This window comes from Ambystoma mexicanum, chromosome 6q, assembly GCF_040938575.1.
Source record: "Ambystoma mexicanum isolate Mex_15411 chromosome 6q, UKY_AmexF1_1, whole genome shotgun sequence".
NCBI lineage: Eukaryota > Metazoa > Chordata > Amphibia > Caudata > Ambystomatidae > Ambystoma > Ambystoma mexicanum.
This window is the reverse complement of record NC_090937.1, coordinates 1,188,132,006-1,188,153,697: the sequence shown is the minus strand read 5'-3', so window position 1 is coordinate 1,188,153,697 and position 21,692 is coordinate 1,188,132,006. Positions and strand designations below refer to the sequence as shown.

Sequence of the window (21,692 nt, the reverse complement as noted above, 5' to 3'; positions counted from 1 at the left end):
GAAAAAAGGAGAAAAAAGCGCCTGTGAGCAAACTGTAACTTACTCTGGTGATCTGGTGACTGTCACCAGAGGAAGTTACAGTCCTCAGCCACGAGCCGGTCCTCAGCCATGACACGGTTTATTTATTTGTGCCATGTTTGTCGGATAAATGGACATGGATAATTTATTTATTTATGCCATGTTTGTCGGATACCTGTATACGACAAGCATGGCATAAATAAATAAATAAATAAATAGGTATCCGAGGAGCGTTGCACGAATAAATAAATAATGCGGGTCCATGTCCACACGATGCAGCCACCCAACTGCTTTCAGAGGGGAGCTGCAGGAGCTGTGCTGGATGTGGTTCAAGTACAAGAAAACATTGCTTATGGTGAACAGAAATCGCCCTGTTTGAATAGTACCAAAGGGGGAGTTTTTTTTTAATAAAATGGGATGCAAATTATGCATTTTAAAGAATATTTACTCAGCAACCGTTGCTATAGTAAAGTAACTCATCACCAGTGCCATGGAAGTGGTTTCAAGTGGAATTGATATGAAGTTTTATTAAAGAAGCAGGATGAAAGAAATAGCGCCGTTTGAAACTATTATTTTGGACATTTCCTTTGATCGGAGGTCAACTGCCAGCTCCGCCCCTTAAACCCGCCTCCTCGGGCACGCCCCCCCTAAACTCCGCCCCCACCCCGGCCCTTGTGGGATCCCCACCAATTATTTTCCATTTCCACCACTGTGAATAAGAACACACCACGGGAAGCATGTATGTCAGATGCACCCCACAGTGTTTTTGAAATTCACCTAATAATTCCCTGACATTATTAGGCGTTATTCTGATTCATGGAATTACTTGCGTGTAAAACGCGGATTTGCGTGCCATTCTGCCCGCAAATCCCCATTCGCCAAACAGGGGGGATTTGCGGGCAGAATGGCACGCAAATCCCCGTTTTACACGCAAAAAATTCCATGCATTAGTGTTTCAGGTGTGCTGCGCATTTTGCCCATAATGTGATTTTTATCAACTTTCCAAGCAAATATAGAGACAGATGAAAGAAGCTCGGTTGAGGAACGTCTTCGCACACATAGACATTTGATGATGAAAATGCTATCAGAATATATTCAAATATAGCAAATATATATTCAAATATAGCAAATATATTTATCTGTAACGTGTACCAAAAACATTAAAATGTTGGCAGTTCCATTTCAGACAACCTAGTGGCAGAGAGCTGTAACGGCTCTTTAAATATTATATATATATATTTCGTGGTTTTAGCCAGAACCTTCTGCTGGCTCTGGGTGGAATGTTCTAATAGCATTAATTCCCTGTACTCGGGCTAACAGGTGTGATGTGATATGATAGGTTATTTATAACACACTTAATACCCAGAGGTTTCTAAGCGCGGACCTGGGGATCGTACCTTTGTTGCTCTGTGTTGTCTTGTTTTCGAGGCGAGCACGTTGCTCCTGAGCTATCCTCCCAAGACATCTTTTGGTCCTCGCTAAAGGCCTGAGCATTGTGGCAAAGGTAGTTCCCACCTGCCTTTGGAATGCAGCAATATTCCTTAAGTAGTAACATTTTTAATGACACAGAACTTTGTCATTTAGGCAATAGCGACAGCCATCAGGGTAACAACCTACTGCCTCAAACCCAAATCAAATATGGCCACTGAGGAAAGGGATCTCGAATGTGAAGCGCCATTTGCTTTTCTATGACTTTTTGAAAAACTGTGGCTTTGAAAAACCTTGCTCCACCAGGGCGACTCCTTACGATCCCGATAGTTATACGTGCAAGATTAAAAGTTTCAAAATCCGGTCAATGAAGTCGCAGGTCAACTGTATAAGGACGGTAAAAAGCCTAACCGTCCCATACGTTGAAAAAATTAATTAATGAAAATACAGGACTCTGCGCCAACAACTCAAATTGAGTTAAATCTTAGATTATGCTTTATTGATCATCCATGACCATTGAGCCCATAATTGATAACATGTTTCGGCTCCACTGAGCCTTTTTCAAATCCGGGCTACCCATAATTGTAATATAGGACATACAAAATATCATAGTCAAAAAACAATTTGTATGAACAACATCATAAAACATAATACCAGTTTTCAAATATCGTGACCACAAAATATGCATAATAACATGAAAGAAATTAGACAGAAAAACAAGGATGGGCAAAAGGGAAGGGTTCATGGGTGTAGAAAAATAGGCAAGCATATCATAATACATTGTTATGTTTGAGTAAACAGAAAAAGAGCACAAAAAACAGAAACAAAAACACAAACAAAAAGAAAAAAAGAACCCATTAGTAATCATTATTCTTCAATTCATTGAATAATATAACCAAATTCTGCAATGGTCCCTTGAGACAAACTGACAACTTAGTGGATGTCCTTACCCGAAATTTGATGTAACCAGTTCTTATGACTATTTGTCCATGTAGTAGTAACGGGGTACAATCCCCAATCCCCAATATCAATCTAAACAAAAAATGGCATCCAGACATCTAAATACCCCTGGGTGCTATGAATTAAGAATGGATGATTTTCGAAAATCAGCATTGGAGCAAGTTGAAGCGCACATACTCAATTGGCATAGAAAAGGATTGATAACGGATGATGAACGCACTTATTTATGGATAAAAGAACCGGTAACTCCAACAATGTACTTCTTACCGAAAATACATAAACCCTATGAAAGGATACCAGAGGGCCGCCCGATCATGAGTGGGATTGGGTGGGTCACAGAGAATATCTCGGAATATCTGGATCTATTACTCAAACCAAGGGCTATGTCACTTCATTCATATTTGCAAGATTCCACCAGCCTTATACGGAAACTAAAAAACTTTACTTGGCAGAGTACCTTCCTTCTAGCGACTCTAGATGTGAAGGCACTGTACACGTCTATTCAGCATAAATGGGCCATGATTGCAGTTGACTATACTTTCAGGCATGAGTCAGCCTCGTATTACAACCATTTGAACATGATTAAAGAAATGTTACACCTCACGTTTGATCTCAATGTCTTTACCTTTGACAACAAGGTATACCAACAGACCAAGGGGGTAGCTATGGGTACTAAATATGCCCCAGCATTGGCGAATATCTTCATGGGGATGTTGGAAGACAAAGCAATATATACTGAATCATTTTTCATTGAGAAAATCCAATTTTGGACAAGGTACATCGACGATGTTTTTTGCATCGTCGATAGTAGCATAGAGGAATTTCACGCATTTGTGGACAAGTTAAATCTTAATTGTTTTGATATTCAATTTACTGGAGAATGCAACAAACAGCGGATACATTTTTTGGACTTGACAATATATTTGGAAGATCAAGTACTACAAACAACTACATTCAGAAAACCAACTGAAGTTAACTCAATATTACATGCTAAAAGTTGTCATTTTCGACCAACTATCACCAATATACCATTGGGTGAATATATCAGAGCGAGACGAAATTGTAATAGTAACCTAAAATTTGAAGAGGAATGTAATCTATTACAACGACGTTTTAGAAGGAGGGGATATGCCCAAAAAGACATAAGTAAAGCATATAAGAAAACCAAATTGATGCGGCAGCAGGATACTTTGAGACAGAGACAAGGGAATAATTTGGAAGCTAACATGCCGATTAGTTTTATCACTCAATATTGTTCAGACCACCAGAGATTACGAAAAATTTTGAACAAACATTGGTACCTACTTAAATTGGACAGTCATATTGGTGAGTTTGTGAGTGATCATCCACGCATTACCTTCAGAAGAGCAAATACACTTAAATCTATCCTTAGTCCATCGTTATTACCGGACATTGAGAGCACTACTCAAGGTACATGGTTACACAAGAAAGATTCTGGTTTCAGGAAATGTGGAGTTTGTCCACAATGTAAATATGCATACCAAAGAACAACGGAATTCGAAGATAAAAATGGAAAATGTTGGATCATTAAACAAGGAATCAATTGCAAAACAACTTTTGTAGTATATGGCATCATCTGTGTCTGCCACAAACTATATATTGGTAGCACCAAGAGACAGTTGAGAATCCGTATCCGTGAACATTTAGCCAAAATTGGCAGTCAAGACCCATCACTTCCGTTAGCTGAACATTGGCAAAAAACACATCAGCTACATCTCAAATCGGAAATTAGATTCATTGGTCTTAAACAAGTATCCTTGAACAAAAGAGGTGGTGACAGAGTGAAGGCATTACGACAAGCGGAAGCAAGAGCAATTTGTTACTTCAATTCGACAAACACAGGACTTAATACAGATAATGAAATGGTTTCATTCTTGTGAGATGTAGTACATTGCAATCTGGCTTCTCAAGCTCGAATAATTTTCATTGTTATACTTGATTTAGAACACGGCTCATTGTTTATTAGGAGGTTACATGTATTTCAGGGTGTTGTTAAAGGGATACCCCATCATAATTGGTAGCTCAGTATGTTATTTGAATGTTGCGTGTAATGTTCACCAACCTTTTGTAGTTAGGTGCATTAGTGCCCGTGATTATACATTATTGTGATAGTAACCATTTAAGTATTCAACAAATATAAATTGGGTTAGGAGAAGCGTATACATGCTTTGTTAGTTTTTCAGGCTTTATTCAAATATTTTGAACTATATAGCATATGTAATTTGTAGAATGCTGGGGGATAGAATGCGGTTTTCAATGACGACGCTTGTCCTTGCGTCGCCGTGGTAACCGCGCACAGTGATGACGCCTAGTATAAGAAGGCATACCTGGTAAGCGTTCGGCTTACCTGCCGACGCGTGTGACTGTTTGTGTTCCAGGAACTGGTAAGAGAGGACCGCTTATCTCATGGTTTACTTTTCAATGAGATTTAGCTTTAATGGTACTTGACGAGTAGCAACAAAATAAGCTATATGTTGTGCTTTCCGTACTTGAAATACGTGTTCTATATTTGAAATGCATCATCATTTTACGTAATGATGGCTAATTACAATTGTCTTCACTACGGAACTTATAATGAATTGTTTTGAATAAGGCAGAAATGGCCTGTGACCATTAAGTAGAGTTGTTTTGCCCGTTTGGTGAAGGGCGGGATTTATTCTCATAAGTGAAAATGCCTAGTTGCCATAGGCAACCTTGATATACACAATTAATGTATATTCTAAATTGGACAATCAGTTTTATTTACCTTCGCTACTTACATTTTTTGTTTAGATTGATATTGGGGATTGTACCCCGTTACTACTACATGGACAAATAGTCATAAGAACTGGTTACATCAAATTTCGGGTAAGGACATCCACTAAGTTGTCAGTTTGTCTCAAGGGACCATTGCAGAATTTGGTTATATTATTCAATGAATTGAAGAATAATGATTACTAATGGGTTCTTTTTTTCTTTTTGTTTGTGTTTTTGTTTCTGTTTTTTGTGCTCTTTTTCTGTTTACTCAAACATAACAATGTATTATGATATGCTTGCCTATTTTTCTACACCCATGAACCCTTCCCTTTTGCCCATCCTTGTTTTTCTGTCTAATTTCTTTCATGTTATTATGCATATTTTGTGGTCACGATATTTGAAAACTGGTATTATGTTTTATGATGTCGTTCATACAAATTGTTTTTTGACTATGATATTTTGTATGTCCTATATTACAATTATGGGTAGCCCGGATTTGAAAAAGGCTCAGTGGAGCCGAAACATGTTATCAATTATGGGCTCAATGGTCATGGATGATCAATAAAGCATAATCTAAGATTTAACTCAATTTGAGTTGTTGGCGCAGAGTCCTGTATTTTCATTAATTAATGCTTTTCTATGACAGCCACAATGTGACAGCAGGGCCATGGCTAAAGAGTGTCATGAAAAAGAGCCAAAGATAAGTTTCAATGTCAATTAATAAAATATGCGTTTAAGGCTGCTTCTGGCCATCGGCGACTGGTGGGCAGGGGCACTGGGAGAAAGAACAGTGGCATAAGGTGAGCAGAAGGAGATGGGTAGCAGGCACATCCGTTCACACTATATGCAGCTCCCAGTTCCTGAGGCCAAGAGTATGCAATCTTGCTGTAATTCTGGCTGCCTATGACCATGACCTTAATTGTTGGGACCTTTTAAGCATAGTTAGCTTCGCTTCATCCACCTGTAGATATGTCTTAAGGTGTTGGGAGTGTGAACTTTTTTCTAGTCAGATAAGGAACTAAGTCTAACTAAATCGCAAATGATAAATGATGATGGGTGATTACCTCTGCCAACAGTTGGATATATATATATATATATATATATTAATTAGTAGTTGTGATGATGCTGACCCTTGGGGGACACCACAAGTTATCTTTCATGTCCCTGTTGTGGAAGTTCTAATTCTGAACTGCAGTCTACAATCTAAAAGTCAGGGGTGAGTCCAATGAAGAGATTGGTTTCAGACTCCTATTCACTCTTCTGGTCATTCAAGTCATTCAAGAAGTATGGTGATAGCGGTGGGGGATAGCTCAGGGGCAACACGTTTGTCTTGGAATTCATGAGGATTAGTATTTTGGCTTGGTCAGAGCCGAGGATCATTAGGAGCTCTTTACTAATGTTGATTAACATTGATACAGTGCCTCTGAAAGGTCAGAGTCATGACTGGTGATCATGTAGGAGATTGTTGAATTTAATGACATTTTGAAGTTAAAGGTTGGCCTCGCCTTCCATAACTTTACAGAGGAAAGCATGTTTTTACAAGGGTGGTTAACAGAAAACTCTTTGGGGCCTTTATTAGAAGCATGATGATTGTTAGCTCTGCTGGGAATCTGAATGCTTTGATTTTATTAGCTGCCTTTAGTCCCTTGGAAAGGGTGAGAATGGTCGATCAGGAATGCCCCATTCATGGTTCTATGGTGATGCTGAAGGCAGTTTTCCTATGATTGTGTTCCTTCATGATGTTTGATTCAAGAAATGTCTGCAATTTCATAACAGCATTTGGCTGTGTACTCTACTGTGTTTTTAGCAGATTCTGCACCTGAAAGTTTGCAGAAGATTTCAAATAGCTTGATGTTTTTATTGTTGGTGTGAACGACGCTAGGTGTGGAATAGGCTGTTAGACTCCGCAGAGTGCATTGTGATATCCTACCATTTACTGACGGCTTTGACTACTGACATGTGTTTGTTCAGATGAACAGGAGGCACATTTGTACATCTGGGGAGTCTGTCCACTCTCCAAAGCGAATGTCCCAGAACATGTCACTGGATCATTACTTAAAGTTTCTCTGAGTGATCAGAGTGGCTTGTGTTGATTCTTTTGGATGGAAGTGCTGGTTGATATTTTGAATGTCTAATATGATGATGGTGCAGTTTGACCATTTTAGATGTTGATTTCTCAGAATGGGACATTATCAGTATTTTACTTTACATGCTCTGCCATTCCCAGTTCTAAATTCACAACTGAGGGAGACAGATTAACCAATCACAATCAGAATTTCCTGGGCGTGATTGTGCATTCACTGGCCACAGTTTAAAAAAATAGAGAAACAAAATGCTATCGCAACTAAAATAGAAAAGACTAGGTCCGAATTGTGGATGATGGTGGCCATTTTGGAACTTGTTTTCCATGGCCACAGCCATCCAAAAAGGGAACTAATCCCTTTTCCATTTTAATGGCGGTAGCAATTCATTTTGTCATTTTTATTTCCTCTGACAGGAGATGGGATCGCGTTGAGGTCAGCTCCCGTCGGACGAAAAAAAAAAGAAACCTATCTGCATCCCGGTAAATACCAGAGTGCAAATAGCTTTCACACCCCGGCTGGGGGCAGACATGGGGTTTAACAGCCCGCAGCGTGAGCTGAGGCACTCGCTTCGCTCGTGCCTTCCAACGCTTGGGCCACGTCCGCCCCTCCAGCCGGGGTGTGAAAGCTATATTCTCGGTAGGTCTGGACAATGCCTCTTTGCTTTCAATTTTGGGCCTATGTAACCTTTTCTCATTGTCCTCAATTTACCAAAAATGTGGAGGTGATAGCCTAATGATCTATCCCACCTGCCCATCAAACTCATTTACTTCCTTTGTCCAACTAATCCATCCTGTGCTCCCAGCATCCCTGTTGCAATCCATAAAATTAAAGAGCTTTCACAAATCACCTCATTCTACCGCTCCTCTTTCAATCTCTCCTCCACTGGCATCTTCCCCACCTGGTGCCAAATAGCCTGTCATCCCTATATTTAAGAAACCCACTGCTGTCCCTTCTAATCCCTCCTTCTACAGACCTATCTCTATCCTCTTTCTCTATCCTCTCTCACCACTAGAACATCGTCAATAGGGTTATGTATAACCCCATTGTCATCTACCTCAAGGTTCACTCACTCCTATTAGGTTTCAGGACCATCACTGCACTGAAGTTGCTCTTAGCCATGTTGCCATGTCTCTAACTACTGGTCACCCCTAGAACCTCTCATCCATCCTACATGTCTTGATCTCTCTGCAGACTTTGAGGCTTCGAGGACACCACACTCGATTGACTAGACTCTCAATTCTCTGACTGCTCTTTCTCCATCTCATGAAATTAGAACACCTCCTCCCCACTTCCCTTGCTGTGGGCAATCCCCAAGTATCAGTATTTGGATCACTCTCTTCACCTCCTTCCTGGGCAAACAAATCTTTTTCTTTGGCTTTCACTACCATTGCTGATGACACCCAGATATGTTCTACTTATCCTCTTTTAGCCTTGCTACCACTGAATGCATTACCCAATATTGCACAGCCAATCTCCATGGATGGCCGCAAGATGCCTGATGCCTAATTTCTCTGAGAAGGAGGTTATGTTTTCCCTGCCACCAATGCTAACACTACCTCCCATCTTCTTCCATCATGACCTCTTTACTCCATCACCCAAGGCTCACAATCCTGGCGTCATCTTTGAGAGTGACCTAAAACTACAACAGTTCATCATGGCAAGTGCCATTGCTGCCATACTGAATCTTCTCAATGTAGGGAAGATCTGCCCCCACTGCACTGGCCACTCGATCAAAACTATAATTTCACTGCACTTGTTCTCAACATACTTGACTACTGCTTCAAGTCAATTCTTTGGACTCCTGGGCTAATCCTTCTCTTCGCTAAACGAAATTCCCAACTTCGCTACTCACAACCTCTACGACCTAACACCATCCTCCCCCATCTTTGGACACCAACACAACACTGGGTGGATTTCCAGGAAAACTAGTCTCTCTTCAAACTTCTACTTCTCATCTACACATCTATCCATGGCTGTGTGCCCCCTTTAACTTACTAACTGCATCTCTCACCACGGCCACTCTCTAGCTCTGTGATCCTCTGCTCTCCTTAACCTTGCTATTCCCTTGACCCATTGTGAATCTGAACACTTATGCTTCTACTCTCTACTTTTCCCCTTCCACTGGAATGCTTTGTCCCCAATAATTAAAGCCAAGCCCTCAGAGTAATTGATTAAGACCAAACTTAAACTCCACCTGTTAACCGTCAAAGGTGTGTCCCTCCCCTCTCTCATCACCACTCACTAACTGCTCCCATTCTACAAATATGGAAATCGTTACCCAAATATGTGCAAAATGTACATATGTTTAATGTTTGTTTGCTGAGGAATGTATTACTATATCTTAATTTAGTAAATGTTTACACTATATGTCTCAATATAACAGCCCTTCATCAACTAGTTTCAACCTCATCCAATCATTTCCCCCCATTGTATAGGTACCCTACCCAGCGACTGCCTCTGCTATCTGTACTACGTCCTATGGGAGTCACTTCTGTTAGAAATGGCTTTCAGAATGAGGTGATATAACCCATAGCAGTGGGCCATCCCTGCTGATAATGGCCCGCCTCGCAAGTTAAGGGCAAGATGGACTGCCTTGCCATTACCGGCACGGTCATTCCACAGCCTATATCACCATTAGCACCCACTAAAAAGTACACTGGGCTCCCAAAGGCTGAAAGACAATTTGAAAAACGGGATGCTATCTTACCTTTAGCTCTGCGACACCACTTACATGGTAGGGAGTCAACGTTCAGTGTTGATTATGATGACATAATAAATATTTAAAGCAGACTCCCACACATTGAAGTGGCATATCGTAGCACAAAGGTACATGAGTTTTTTCTTTTTTCTAATGTTTGGTCTGTCCTTTAGCACCCACGTGTGCTTTGTCACAGGTGCTAAAGGCAGCGCGGGGGAGAGGCTGAAACAAGTGAGGCGCGTGGCAGGAGCGTGCAGCACTTGGGAAGCTAGGAATGTGGGCTTATTCCAATGAATTCAGCATGCGTTCTAGTTTCCTGATTGGTTAGCGCTCCCACCTAGAATACTATCCACCAATAGATACAAACATACTAATTCAAATTCTCATTTCTCTTTGAGATTTACTCGGAACCACGGCATGGTTAATCCTCTTTAAGTAGGATATTTGATTGGGCATGGAGATGATCTGGCCTTCTCTGATTTTGTGAGGTAGTCTTAGCTTAGAGGCGTATTGTTGTCTGCCGTATCCTATCATTAGAGTCTAAAGATTCAAACACATATTTACCTGAAGAACTGAAGTCTCATACAACAAGATCAGGTGATAAAAGGAAAATGAGAGGTGGGAGAAAGCACAAGCTCATTTACGATACGAACACAGCAACAGCATCAGTTTATTCTACCTGTTCAGGTTCCGGATATTAAAATCCTCTTGTAGATTTACAGGGTAATTCATAGAAATTCGCACAAAAGTGGCGCACGCGGCTGGCGCATAGTGTCCCCGTGCGAATGTCTGCGCCAGCCGCGTGCGCTAAAATCGATTTCCGCGCACAGCGTATTCATAGATTTTAGCCTCCAAAAGCAGCCGTGGCGCAGAGTGGTGCAGCAACGATGCAGCAGCGCCAGTTACACCCCCAAGAACACCCTCGCGCAAGGAAAAGCCATCAAAATCCCCAATCCAGCGCAAAGGGCTGCGCCAACCCTGGACCAGTTCACCGGACTGCCAAACAGCAAACGCCAAGCTGGGAATGTGTATTACAGGTTTCGCGGTAACTTCCACACGCGAAAGGGCTTGTGCGAGTGGGGTACGTGTATAACTGTTGTTCGCAGGAAGTTTCACACGCGATCGGCCTGGGTACATGTATTTCAGGGGTGCGCGGGAAGTTTCACACGCGATCGGCCTGGGTACGTGTATTCCAGGGGTGCACGGGAAGTTTCACACACGATTGGCCTGGGTACGTGTATTTCAGGGGTGCGCGGGTAGTTTCACACGGGAATGGGCTAAGTACGTGTATTTCAGGGGTGCGCGGGAAGTTTCACACGCGATCGGCCTGGGTACAAGTATTTCAAGGGTGCGTGGGAAGTTTCACATGCGATTGGACTGGGTACGTGTATTTCAGGGGTCTGCAGGTAGTTTCACATGCAAATGGGCTGGGTACATGTATTTCAGGGGTGCGCGGGTAGTTCCACATGCGATTTCAGCAGGGTACGTGTATTACTGGGCTGCGCGGGAAGTGCCACACGCGAATGGGCTGGGTACGTGTATTTCAGGGGGGCGCGGGAAGTGCCACACACGAATGGGCTGGGTACGTGTATTTCAGGGGTGCGCGGGTAGTTCCACATGCGATTTTAGCAGGGTACGTGTATTACTGGGGTGCGCGGGAAGTGCCACACGCGAATGGGCTGGGTACGTGTATTTCAGGGGTGCACGGGTAGTTCCGCACGCGAATGGGCTGGGTACGTGTATTTCAGGGGTGCGCGGGAAGTTTCACACGCAAATGGGCTGGGTACGTGTATTTCAGGGGTGCGCGGGAAGTGTCACACGCGAATGGGCTGGGTATGTGTATTTCAGGGGTGCGCGGGTAGTTCCACACGCGAATGGGCTGGGTACGTGTATTTCAGGGGTGCGCAGGAAGTTTCACATGTGAATGGGCTGGGTATGTGTATTTCAGGGGTGCGCGGGTAGTTTCACACGCGAATGGGCTGAGTACGTGTATTTCAGGGGTGCGCGGTAATTTCCACATGCAAATGGGCTGGGTTCATGTATTTTAGGGGTGCGAGGGAAGTTTCACACACGAATGGGCTGGGTACGTGTATTTCAGGGGTGCGCGGTTAGTTCCACACGCGATTTCAGCAGGGTACGTGTATTACTGGGGTGCGCGGGAAGTGCCACACGCGATTGGGCTGGGTACGTGTATTTCAGGGGTGCACGGGAAGTGCCACACGCGAATGGGCTGGGTATGTGTATTTCAGGGGTGCGCGGGTAGTTCCACACGTGATTTCAGCAGGGTACGTGTATTACTGGGATGTGCGGGAAGTGCCACACGCAAATTGGCTGGGTACGTGTATTTCAGGGGTGCGCGGGTAGTTCCACACGCGAATGGGCTGGGTACGTGTATTTCAGGGGTGCGCGGGAAGTTTCACACGCGAATGGGCTGGGTACATGTATTTCAGGGGTGCGCGGGAAGTGCCACACGCAAATGGGCTGGGTACGAGTATTTCAGGTTTGCGCGGGAAGTTCCACACGCAAATGGGCTGGGTACGTGTATTTCAGGGGTGCGCGGGAAGTTTCACACGCGAATGGGCTGGGTACGTGTATTTCAGGGGTGCGCGGGTAGTTTCACACGCGAATGGGCTGGGTATGTGTATTTCAGGGGTGCGCAGGAAGTTCCACATGCGAATGGGCTGGGTACGTGTATTTCAGGGGTGTGCGGGAAGTTTCACACGCAAATGGGCTGGGTACGTGTATTTCAGGGGTGCGCGGGAAGTTTCACACGCGATCGGCCTGGGTACGTGTATTCCAGAGGTGCGCGGGAAGTTTCACACATGATTGGCCTGGGTACGTGTATTTCAGGGGTGCGCAGGTAGTTTCACACACGAATGGGCTGAGTACGTGTATTTCAGGGGTGCGCGGGAAGGTTCACACGCGATCGGCCTGGGTACGTGTATTTCAGGGGTGCGCGGGAATTTTCACATGCGATTGGACTGGGTACGTGTATTTCAGGGGTCCGCAGGTAGTTTCACATGCGAATGGGCTGGGTACATGTATTTCAGGGGTGCGCGGGTAGTTCCACATGCGATTTCAGCAGGGTACGTGTATTACTGGGCTGCGCGGGAAGTGCCACACGCGAATGGGCTGGGTACGTGTATTTCAGGGGTGCGCGGGAAGTGCCACACACGAATGGGCTGGGTACGTGTATTTCAGGGGTGCGCGGGTAGTTCCACACGCGATTTCAGCCGGGTACGTGTATTACTGGGGTGCGCGGGAAGTGCCACATGCGAATCGGCTGGGTACGTGTATTTCAGGGGTGCACGGGTAGTTCCACGCGCAAATGCGCTGGGTACGTGTATTTCAGGGGTGCGCGGGAAGTTTCACACGCAAATGGGCTGGGTACGTGAATTTCAGGGGTGCGCGGGAAGTGCCACACGCGAATGGGCTGGGTATGTGTATTTCAGGGGTGCGCGGGTAGTTCCACACGCGAATGGGCTGGGTATGTGTATTTCAGGGGTGCACAGGAAGTTTCACATGTGAATGGGCTGGGTACGTGTATTTCAGGGGTGCGTGGGTAGTTTCACACGCGAATGGGCTGGGTACGTGTATTTCAGGGGTGCGCGGAAATTTCCACATGCAAATGGGCTGGGTACGTCTATTTCAGGGATGCGCGGGAAGTTTCACACGCGAATGGGCTGGGTACGTGTATTTCAGGGGTGCGCGGGTAGTTCCACACGTGATTTCAGCAGGGTATGTGTATTACTGGGGTGCGCGGGAAGTGCCACATGCGATTGGGCTGGGTACGTGTATTTCAGGGGTGCGCGGGAAGTGCCACACGCAAATGGGCTGGGTATGTGTATTTCAGGGGTGCGCGGGTAGTTCCACACGTGATTTCAGCAGGGTACGTGTATAACTGGGGTGCGCGGGAAGTGCCACACGCAAATGGGCTGGGTACGTGTATTTCAGGGGTGCGCGGGTAGTTCCACACACGAATGGGCTGGGTACGTGTATTTCAGGGGTGCGCGGGAAGTTTCACACGCGAATGGGCTGGGTACGTGTATTTCAGGGGTGCGCGGGTAGTTTCACACGCGAATGGGCTGGGTATGTGTATTTCAGGGGTGCGCGGGAAGTTCCACATGCAAATGGGCTGGGTACATGTATTTCAGGGGTGTGCGGGAAGTTTCACACGCGAATGGGCTTGGTACGTGTATTTCAGGGGTGCGTGGGAAGTTTCACACGCGATTGGCCTGGGTACGTGTATTTCAGGGGTGCGCGGGTAGTTCCACACGTGATTTCAGCAGGGTACGTGTATTACTGGGGTGCGCGGGAAGTGCCACACTCGAATTCAGCAGGGTACGTGTATTTCTGGGGTGCGGGGAAGTTTAAGACGTGATTTCAGCAGGGTACGTGTATTACTGGGGTGCGCGGGAAGTTCCACACGCGATTTCAGCAGGGTACGTGTATTACTGGGGTGCGGGCCAGTTTAACACACAATTTCAGCAGGGTACGTGTATTACTGGGGTGCGCGGGAAGTTTCACACTGTGCGAGTGGGGTACGTGTATTTCAGGAATGCAGGGGAGTCCTACACGTGAATTGGCAGTGTGGGTCCTCCCAGGTGTTCCCTCTACACCCTCCACGGCCCCTGCAGGCAGACCACACCACAGGGGACTACCCTGCACCCCTGGTCATGTCCCGCAGGCAGCCCATCCACCATGGGCATGCCCCCCTAGCCAAGCCACATGTCACCTTGCACTAGTGATCACCAACGCATTACCCCCTTGCGCCCCCACCCCCCAGCAGTGCAGGGCACCTGCCAGCAGGCCCCCACTCATGTCCCCTTGCACCCCCACCCCCCAGCACTGAGGGGCACCCCCACTCATGTCCCCTTGGACCCCCACCCACCAGCAGTGTGGGGCACCTGCCAGCAGGCCCCCACACATGTCCCCTGCACCCCCACCCCCCAGCAGTCAGGGGCACCTGCCAGCGGGCCCCCACTCATGTCCCACTCATGTCCCCCAGCACCCCCACCCCCCAGCAGTCAGGGGCACCTGCCAGCAGGCCCTCACTCATGTCCCCCAGCACCCCCACCCCCCAGCAGTCAGGGGCACCTGCCAGCAGGCCCCCACTCATGTCCCACTCATGTTCCCCAGCACCCCTACCCCCCAGCAGTGAGGGACACCTGCCAGCAGGCCCCCACACATGTCCCCTGCACCCTCACCCCCCAGCAGTCAGGGGCACCTGCCAGCAGGCCCCCACTCATGTCCCACTCATGTCCCCCAGCACCCCCACCCCCCAGCAGTCAGGGGCACCTGCCAGCATGCCCCCACTCATGTCCCACTCATGTCCCCCAGCACCCCCACCCCCCAGCAGTAAGGGACACCTGCCAGCAGGCCCCCACTCATGTCCCCTTGCACCCACACCCCCCAGCAGTGCGGGGCACCTGCCAGCAGGCCCCCACTCATGTCCCCTTGCACCCCCACCCCCCAGCACTGAGGGGCACCTGCCAGCAGGCCCCCACTCATGTCCCCTTACACCCCCACCCCCCAGCAGTGCGGGGCACCTGCCAGCAGGCCCCCACACATGTCCTTCAGCACCCCCACCCCCCAGCAGTGAGGGACACCTGCCAGCAGGCCCCCACTCATGTCCCCTTGCACCCCCACCCCCCAGCAGTGCAGGGCACCTGCCAGCAGGCCCCCACTCATGTCCCACTCATGTCCCCCAGCAACCCCACCCCCCAGCAGTCAGGGGCACCTGCCAGCAGGCCCCCACTCATGTCCCACTCATGTCCATCAGCACCCCCACCCCCCAGCAGTCAGGGGCACCTGCCAGCAGGCCCCCACTCATGTCCCACTCATGTCCCCCAGCACCCCCACCCCCCAGCAGTGAGGGACACCTGCCAGCAGGCCCCCACTCATGTCCCCTTGCACCCCACCCCCCAGCAGTGCGGGGCACCTGCGAGCAGGCCCCCACACATGTCCCCTGCACCCCCACCCCCCAGCAGTCAGGGGCACCTGCCAGCAGGCCCCCACCCATGTCCCACTCATGTCGCCCAGCACCCCCACCCCCAGCAGTCAGGGGCACCTGCCAGCAGGCCCCCACTCATGTCCCACCCATGTCCCCCAGCACCCCCACCCCCAGCAGTGAGGGACACCTGCCAGCAGGCGCACACTCATGTCCCCTTGCACCCCCACCCCCCAGCAGTGCGGGGCACCTGCCAGCAGGCCCCCACTCATGTCCCACTCATGTCCCCCAGCAGTCAGGGGCACCTGCCAGCAGGCCCCCACTCATGTCCCCCAGCACCCCCACCCCCCAGCAGTCAGGGGCACCTGCCAGCAGGCCCCCACTCATGTCCCACTCATGTCCCCCAGCACCCCCACCCCCCAGCAGTGAGGGACACCTGCCAGCAGGCCCCCACTCATGTCCCCTTGTACCCCCATGCCCCAGCAGTGCGGGGCACCTGCCAGCAGGCCCCCACACATGTCCCCTGCACCCCCACCCCCCAGCAGTCAGGGGCACCTGCCAGCAGGCCCTCACTCATGTCCCACTCATGTCCCCCATCACCCCCCAGCAGTGAGGGACACCTGCCAGCAGGCCCCCACTCATGTCCCCTTGCACCCCCACCCCCCAGCAGTGCGGGGCACCTGCCAGCAGGCCCCCACACATGTCCCCTGCACCCCCACCCCCAAGCAGTCAGGGGCACCTGCCAGCAGGCCCCCACTCATGTCCCACTCATGTCCCCCAGGACCCCCACCCCCCAGCAGTCAGGGGCACCTGCCAGCAGGCCCCCAATCATGTCCCACTCATGACCCCCAGCACCCCCACCCCCCAGCAGTGAGGGACACCTGCCAGCAGGCCCCCACTCATGTTCCACTCATGTCACCCCCAACATGTCAACATGACCCACAATCATGGCCCTCATGTCCACCAAAAGCCCACGGCACGCCACCCCTGCCCAAATAACCAACCAAGCATAATATACACCCCACATTGAAATGGCCATTACATGAAACAACCCAAGTGGCATGTATGTACATCAGCACATGTCCATCACACAAACACAATGGGTGCCAGTGAATGTGAACACCCACATCGTGACATGCATGAAACCAATGAGAGAATACCACACATTGAAGTACGGGAACAAATGTATTGAACAAAAAATGTGGTGAAAGAAAATCAAATATCAAACAATGGACATAAGGAAAACAATGCAGAATGTCACATAATGATAAAAAAAGGAAATCAGAATCCAAAATATATGAAATAAAAAATGTCTCCAAAGTCTCCTTCCAACAAAGCAAATCCAAACAGAAATGAAAAACTAAAATCCATTGCTCCATGGAAAAATCAAAAAAGAAAAAGCCGACAAATGCACACTCCAACTATTTACAAGGATGAAATTCTGGGTCCATGAGCCAAACTCTCCAAAGGAAACCTACAAAAAAGCCTACAGAATAAACAACTATATACAAAAATGTGGGGCATAGTCCATGCGCCCCAAAGGAAAGAAAAAAAGAAAGAAAACTTAACACTAATGAACTATATACAATGGCGACGGGCAAGTCCAACGGCTCACTGGTTGATGTCATGGGCCAGGGCATCATCGAACTCCTGTTCAATGGCTTGGAGGCGGGCATGTTCACTGGCCCCGAGGTCTCGCAGGGATAATGCAGTGTCCAGCTCCAACTCCCTGCGAATACCCTCGAGGCCCTGCGCATGGAGTTCTCCGGCCTGACCATTATGAGCCGTTCCTCCTCTGCCCGCCGCCGCTCCGCATCTATCTGCTGGCCCAACTGCTGCCACACGGAAGACACTCCCATTCAAGGGTTCTCCTGCCCTCCGGCCGATGCCTGCCCCTCTGATGTAGATGGCCCCGAGCCATGATGCCTCCCACGTCGAGCCTACCGCTGCCTCCGACGCAACTGCCTCTGTCAGCACGACGGCATCCAGGCTGATGGAATCCACCGACGCCGTCGTGCACGTGCCCTGCCCGATGATGCCGGCACATCCTCCATCTGCTGGGGTCCAGTTGCTGGTGTGTCCACCCCTGCTGGACCTTCGACTCACGACTGTGGCAGGGATGGGAGCCCCACCGAGCTGGCTGCATTGGTCGGGGCAGGTCCACAGGGGGAAATGGTGGCATCTGGCCCGGAAGACGGCATGGAGAACGACTGGCGCATAGCCTCCACAGAGGAGGAGAGGGTCGCCAGAGTGGCCGACTAATGTACGAAACCCCAGACCATGGTCGCTCCCAACTGGGCCACGTTGGCACACTGCTCTTCGTGATGACGTGCCTGCTCCCCCCGGAAAGCACGCACATCATCACGAATGACACCCGTGTGCAATGCGACACCAATCAGGACCTTCTTCATACGGCCAGGGGTCCCCCCGTCCGCAGGTAGAGGAGTGTCAGATGACATGGACATCCCCCCTACCTGCGGACGGGTCTGGGATGGGGCATCCCTGCTGTTGCATGGTGGTGCAGTCACAGTGTCAGGGACAGTGACATGCACAGGCCCCTCCACGGTGACCTGTGCTGCCTCCTGCCCCTGCCCCTGGACTGCACCACTTACACCAGTGGTACCACCCCCACCAGGCCCCATGTGCAGCTCAGTAGCGGCCTCCTCCTCCTCTGTGGAAACCAACAACCTGGATGGCTCCACACCGTCTCCCGCCGTTGTAAGCCCCTGTGGGGGCTCACCCACCCCTTCCGCTGCCGCCGTGGGGGCATCCCCGCCGCTTTGCTCCACAGCACCGTCTCCGCCCTCTTCTTCACTTGCCGCTGTGTAGAGGGAGACATAGAACACAAGCATCAGGGTACTGTACAATGGTCCCCTAGACAGGAAGCAATAGCAGATGAGTGGCACTGTCAAACATCACTTCCATCATGTCCCTCCACAACACATGGGTCAGTGCAGGCAAAACACATGCAGTAACAGGCATGGCACATGCTATGGACATTAGCATACAGGTCCAAGGGACTCTTGAAACATACAATGTTGGTTTGAGACTCACATGCATCATGGGTCATGCCTATCACATGCACACACTTCACTGTAGTTTCATCCATCTGGCCTCGTACACCCCAGACACAGTGGATACAAGGATGACTAGGCTGCATCAGTGAATCTGAACATTGTCACAGACATGTGTCATGCATCCATGGCATTCACAAGTCACAGACACGCAGGTCAGACACACAGACATGAACACCATACATGTACATGGCATCAGAACCCATCCCTCACCCCCACCCATGTCCAGGAACAGAGACTGGCATGCTCTCGTGTGTCCATTCCGCATAGAGCTCCCCATGTTGCATTTAAACACATGCACCAACCATGTGGTACTGGTCTCACATGCATGACCATGATGTCCCTGCACACACACATACGTACATGGCCTATGTCACACATACAGGCAAGTATCAGACAACCAGCACACTGCAACATGCCCTGTCTCACACAGCAATGTTTGGCCACTTACCGCTGAACTCCAGACGGGTCTGCCTCTCAAGGATCTGGGCGTGGAGCGCTGGGCGTACCCGTTCCAGGACCCTCAGCTGGATGGTACTCATGCGGCCCCGGCCCCCCTCCATGAGGCGCCGGGCCTTTAAGAGGGTTCTGGACCTCAAGTCCTCCCAGCGCTTCTTGACTTGCTTGATGTTGCGGGTTGCCACCCCCTCCGCGTTGATGGCAACCACACAGTCGTCCCAGATCCTGTCCCGTCCTTCCTTGTTGGCGCGTGATGATCCGAAGAGGGCATCATAATGCCCCAGGATAAGCTCCACCAGGACACCAACTTCCTTCTGACTGAAGATGGTGGCCCTCTGCCCCTCTGGCTGGGGGTCGCCAGTGGTCTCAGATGGTGTTTGCCCTGACATGGCGACCCCCGAGGCAGGCGTGGGTGGGCAACTGGGTCCTGGGGCTGGGCTGTGGAGCGATGGTATACCAGTCGGGAGTCTTCTGTTCCAGCAGGGGTGGACACAACAACTGGACACCTGCAGATGGCAGATGTGCAGGCACAAAATGGCAGGGCACAATGGCAGCAGGCAGGCAGGCAGCAGCAGATGGCTCGTGGGAGGCTGCTCGGGGCTCTGGGGGGCAGTAATTCGGCCTTTTGGGCAGGAGCGTGGTCTTCCATGTGTTTTCGCGTGGCCAGCTTGATACGGAGTGATTTGGCACGTGAAATTCTTGCACGTCAGCGTGTAATTCGAGGAAAGGCCCTTAGCGCATAAGCGCGTCAGCACGCATACGCGATTTCATTGGACCAAAGGCCCTCAGCGCATAAGCGCGGCTGTGACGTATCGTGCACGGGCCTGTACGTGCTTTTCGTGGGGTGCGGTGAGTGTGTTTTCCAGGCGTTGGGGGTTCACACGCTATTACTTCACAGCGGGTGGGTGTTGGTTACACGTTCTTCTACACGCAAGGCAGACGGTGAGTGGTACCCCGCTCGCCCAGGCCCAATCGCGTGTGAAACTTCACGCGCACCCCTGAAATACACATACCCAGACCAATCGCGTGTGAAACTTCACGTGCACCCCTGAAATACACGTACCCAGACCAATTGCGTGTGAAACTTCACGCGCACCCCTGTAAATACACGTATCCATGACCAATTGTGTGTGAAACTTCCCGTGCACCCATGAAATACATGTACCCAGACCAATCACATGTGAAACTTCACATGCACCCCTGAAATACACGTGCCCAGACCAATCGCGTGTGAAACTTCACGCGCACCCCTGAAATACACGTACCCAGACCAATCGCGTGTGAAACTTCACGAGCACCCCTGAAATACACATACCCAGGACAATTGCGTGCGAAACTTCACGCGCACCCCTGAAATACACGTACCCAGACCAATCACGTGTGAAACTTCATGCGCACCCCTGAAATACACGTACCCAGGCCAATCGCGTGTGAAACTTCCCGCGAACCCCAGATTTACACATACCACGCTCGACCAAGGCCAATCGCGTGTGAAACTTCACGCGCACCCCTGAAATACATGTACCCAGGCCAATCGCGTGTGAAACTTCCCGTGAACCCCAGATTTACACGTACCACGCTCGACCAAGGCCTATTGCGTGTGAAACTTCACGCGAATCCCTGAAATACACGTACCCAGGCCAATCGTGTGTGAAACTTCCCACGAACCCCAGATTTACAAGTACCACGCTCGACCAAGGCCTACCGCGTGAGAAACTTCACGCGAACCCCAGATTTACACGTACCCTGCTCGACCAAGTCCTATCGCGTGTGAAACTTCACGCGAACCCCTGTAATACACGTGCCCCACTCCCTCAGGGCAAATAGCGTGTAGTACTTCCCGCGCACCCCCAAAATACACGCACACACTATTTTTCGCACAGCGGGTGTCCAAGTTTGTTGCGTACCCCTTTGCACGTCATTTGTCCAAGAGGCCCACAGTATGGGACATTCTACATAGCTGTATATACCTGCTTTTTGTGGGCTTACATTTTGGCGCACATTTTTTACATGCACAGGGACGCGACCGCCTGCCTTCATGTGGCGGACGTGTTTAGGCCTGTGCGCGTCTTTGCCCGTGCGCTGCTTTGCCCTATTCGATTCCATGAATACGTGTTGTAGGTGAGCGTGTGGGCGTTCCGCGCACTTGCCTCCTGTGCTTCCCCCGTGATGCCCACATTTTCACGAGTTGTTCCCCATTCCGCGTGTCACGCCCCGTGTTCCGCCTACTTTTGTTATGTGCGCCGCGCTATGTGCGCTTTCGC

General features: G+C 49.5%; 1 protein-coding gene across 5 annotated transcripts in view; it reads left to right on the top strand.

The window, feature by feature from the left end:
- The window catches only part of LOC138516580 (uncharacterized), a 486,378-nt gene that overhangs the window by 228,227 nt on the left and 236,459 nt on the right, over nt 1-21,692 (top strand). The window contains exon 3 of one of the 5 annotated variants that reach the window (XM_069631823.1): nt 5,200-5,274. The exons of the other annotated variants lie outside the window; for them this stretch is intronic. The gene's annotated coding sequence lies outside the window, so the exon portion shown is untranslated. The remainder of the gene's footprint in view (nt 1-5,199; nt 5,275-21,692) is intronic. 5 annotated transcript variants of the gene reach the window in all.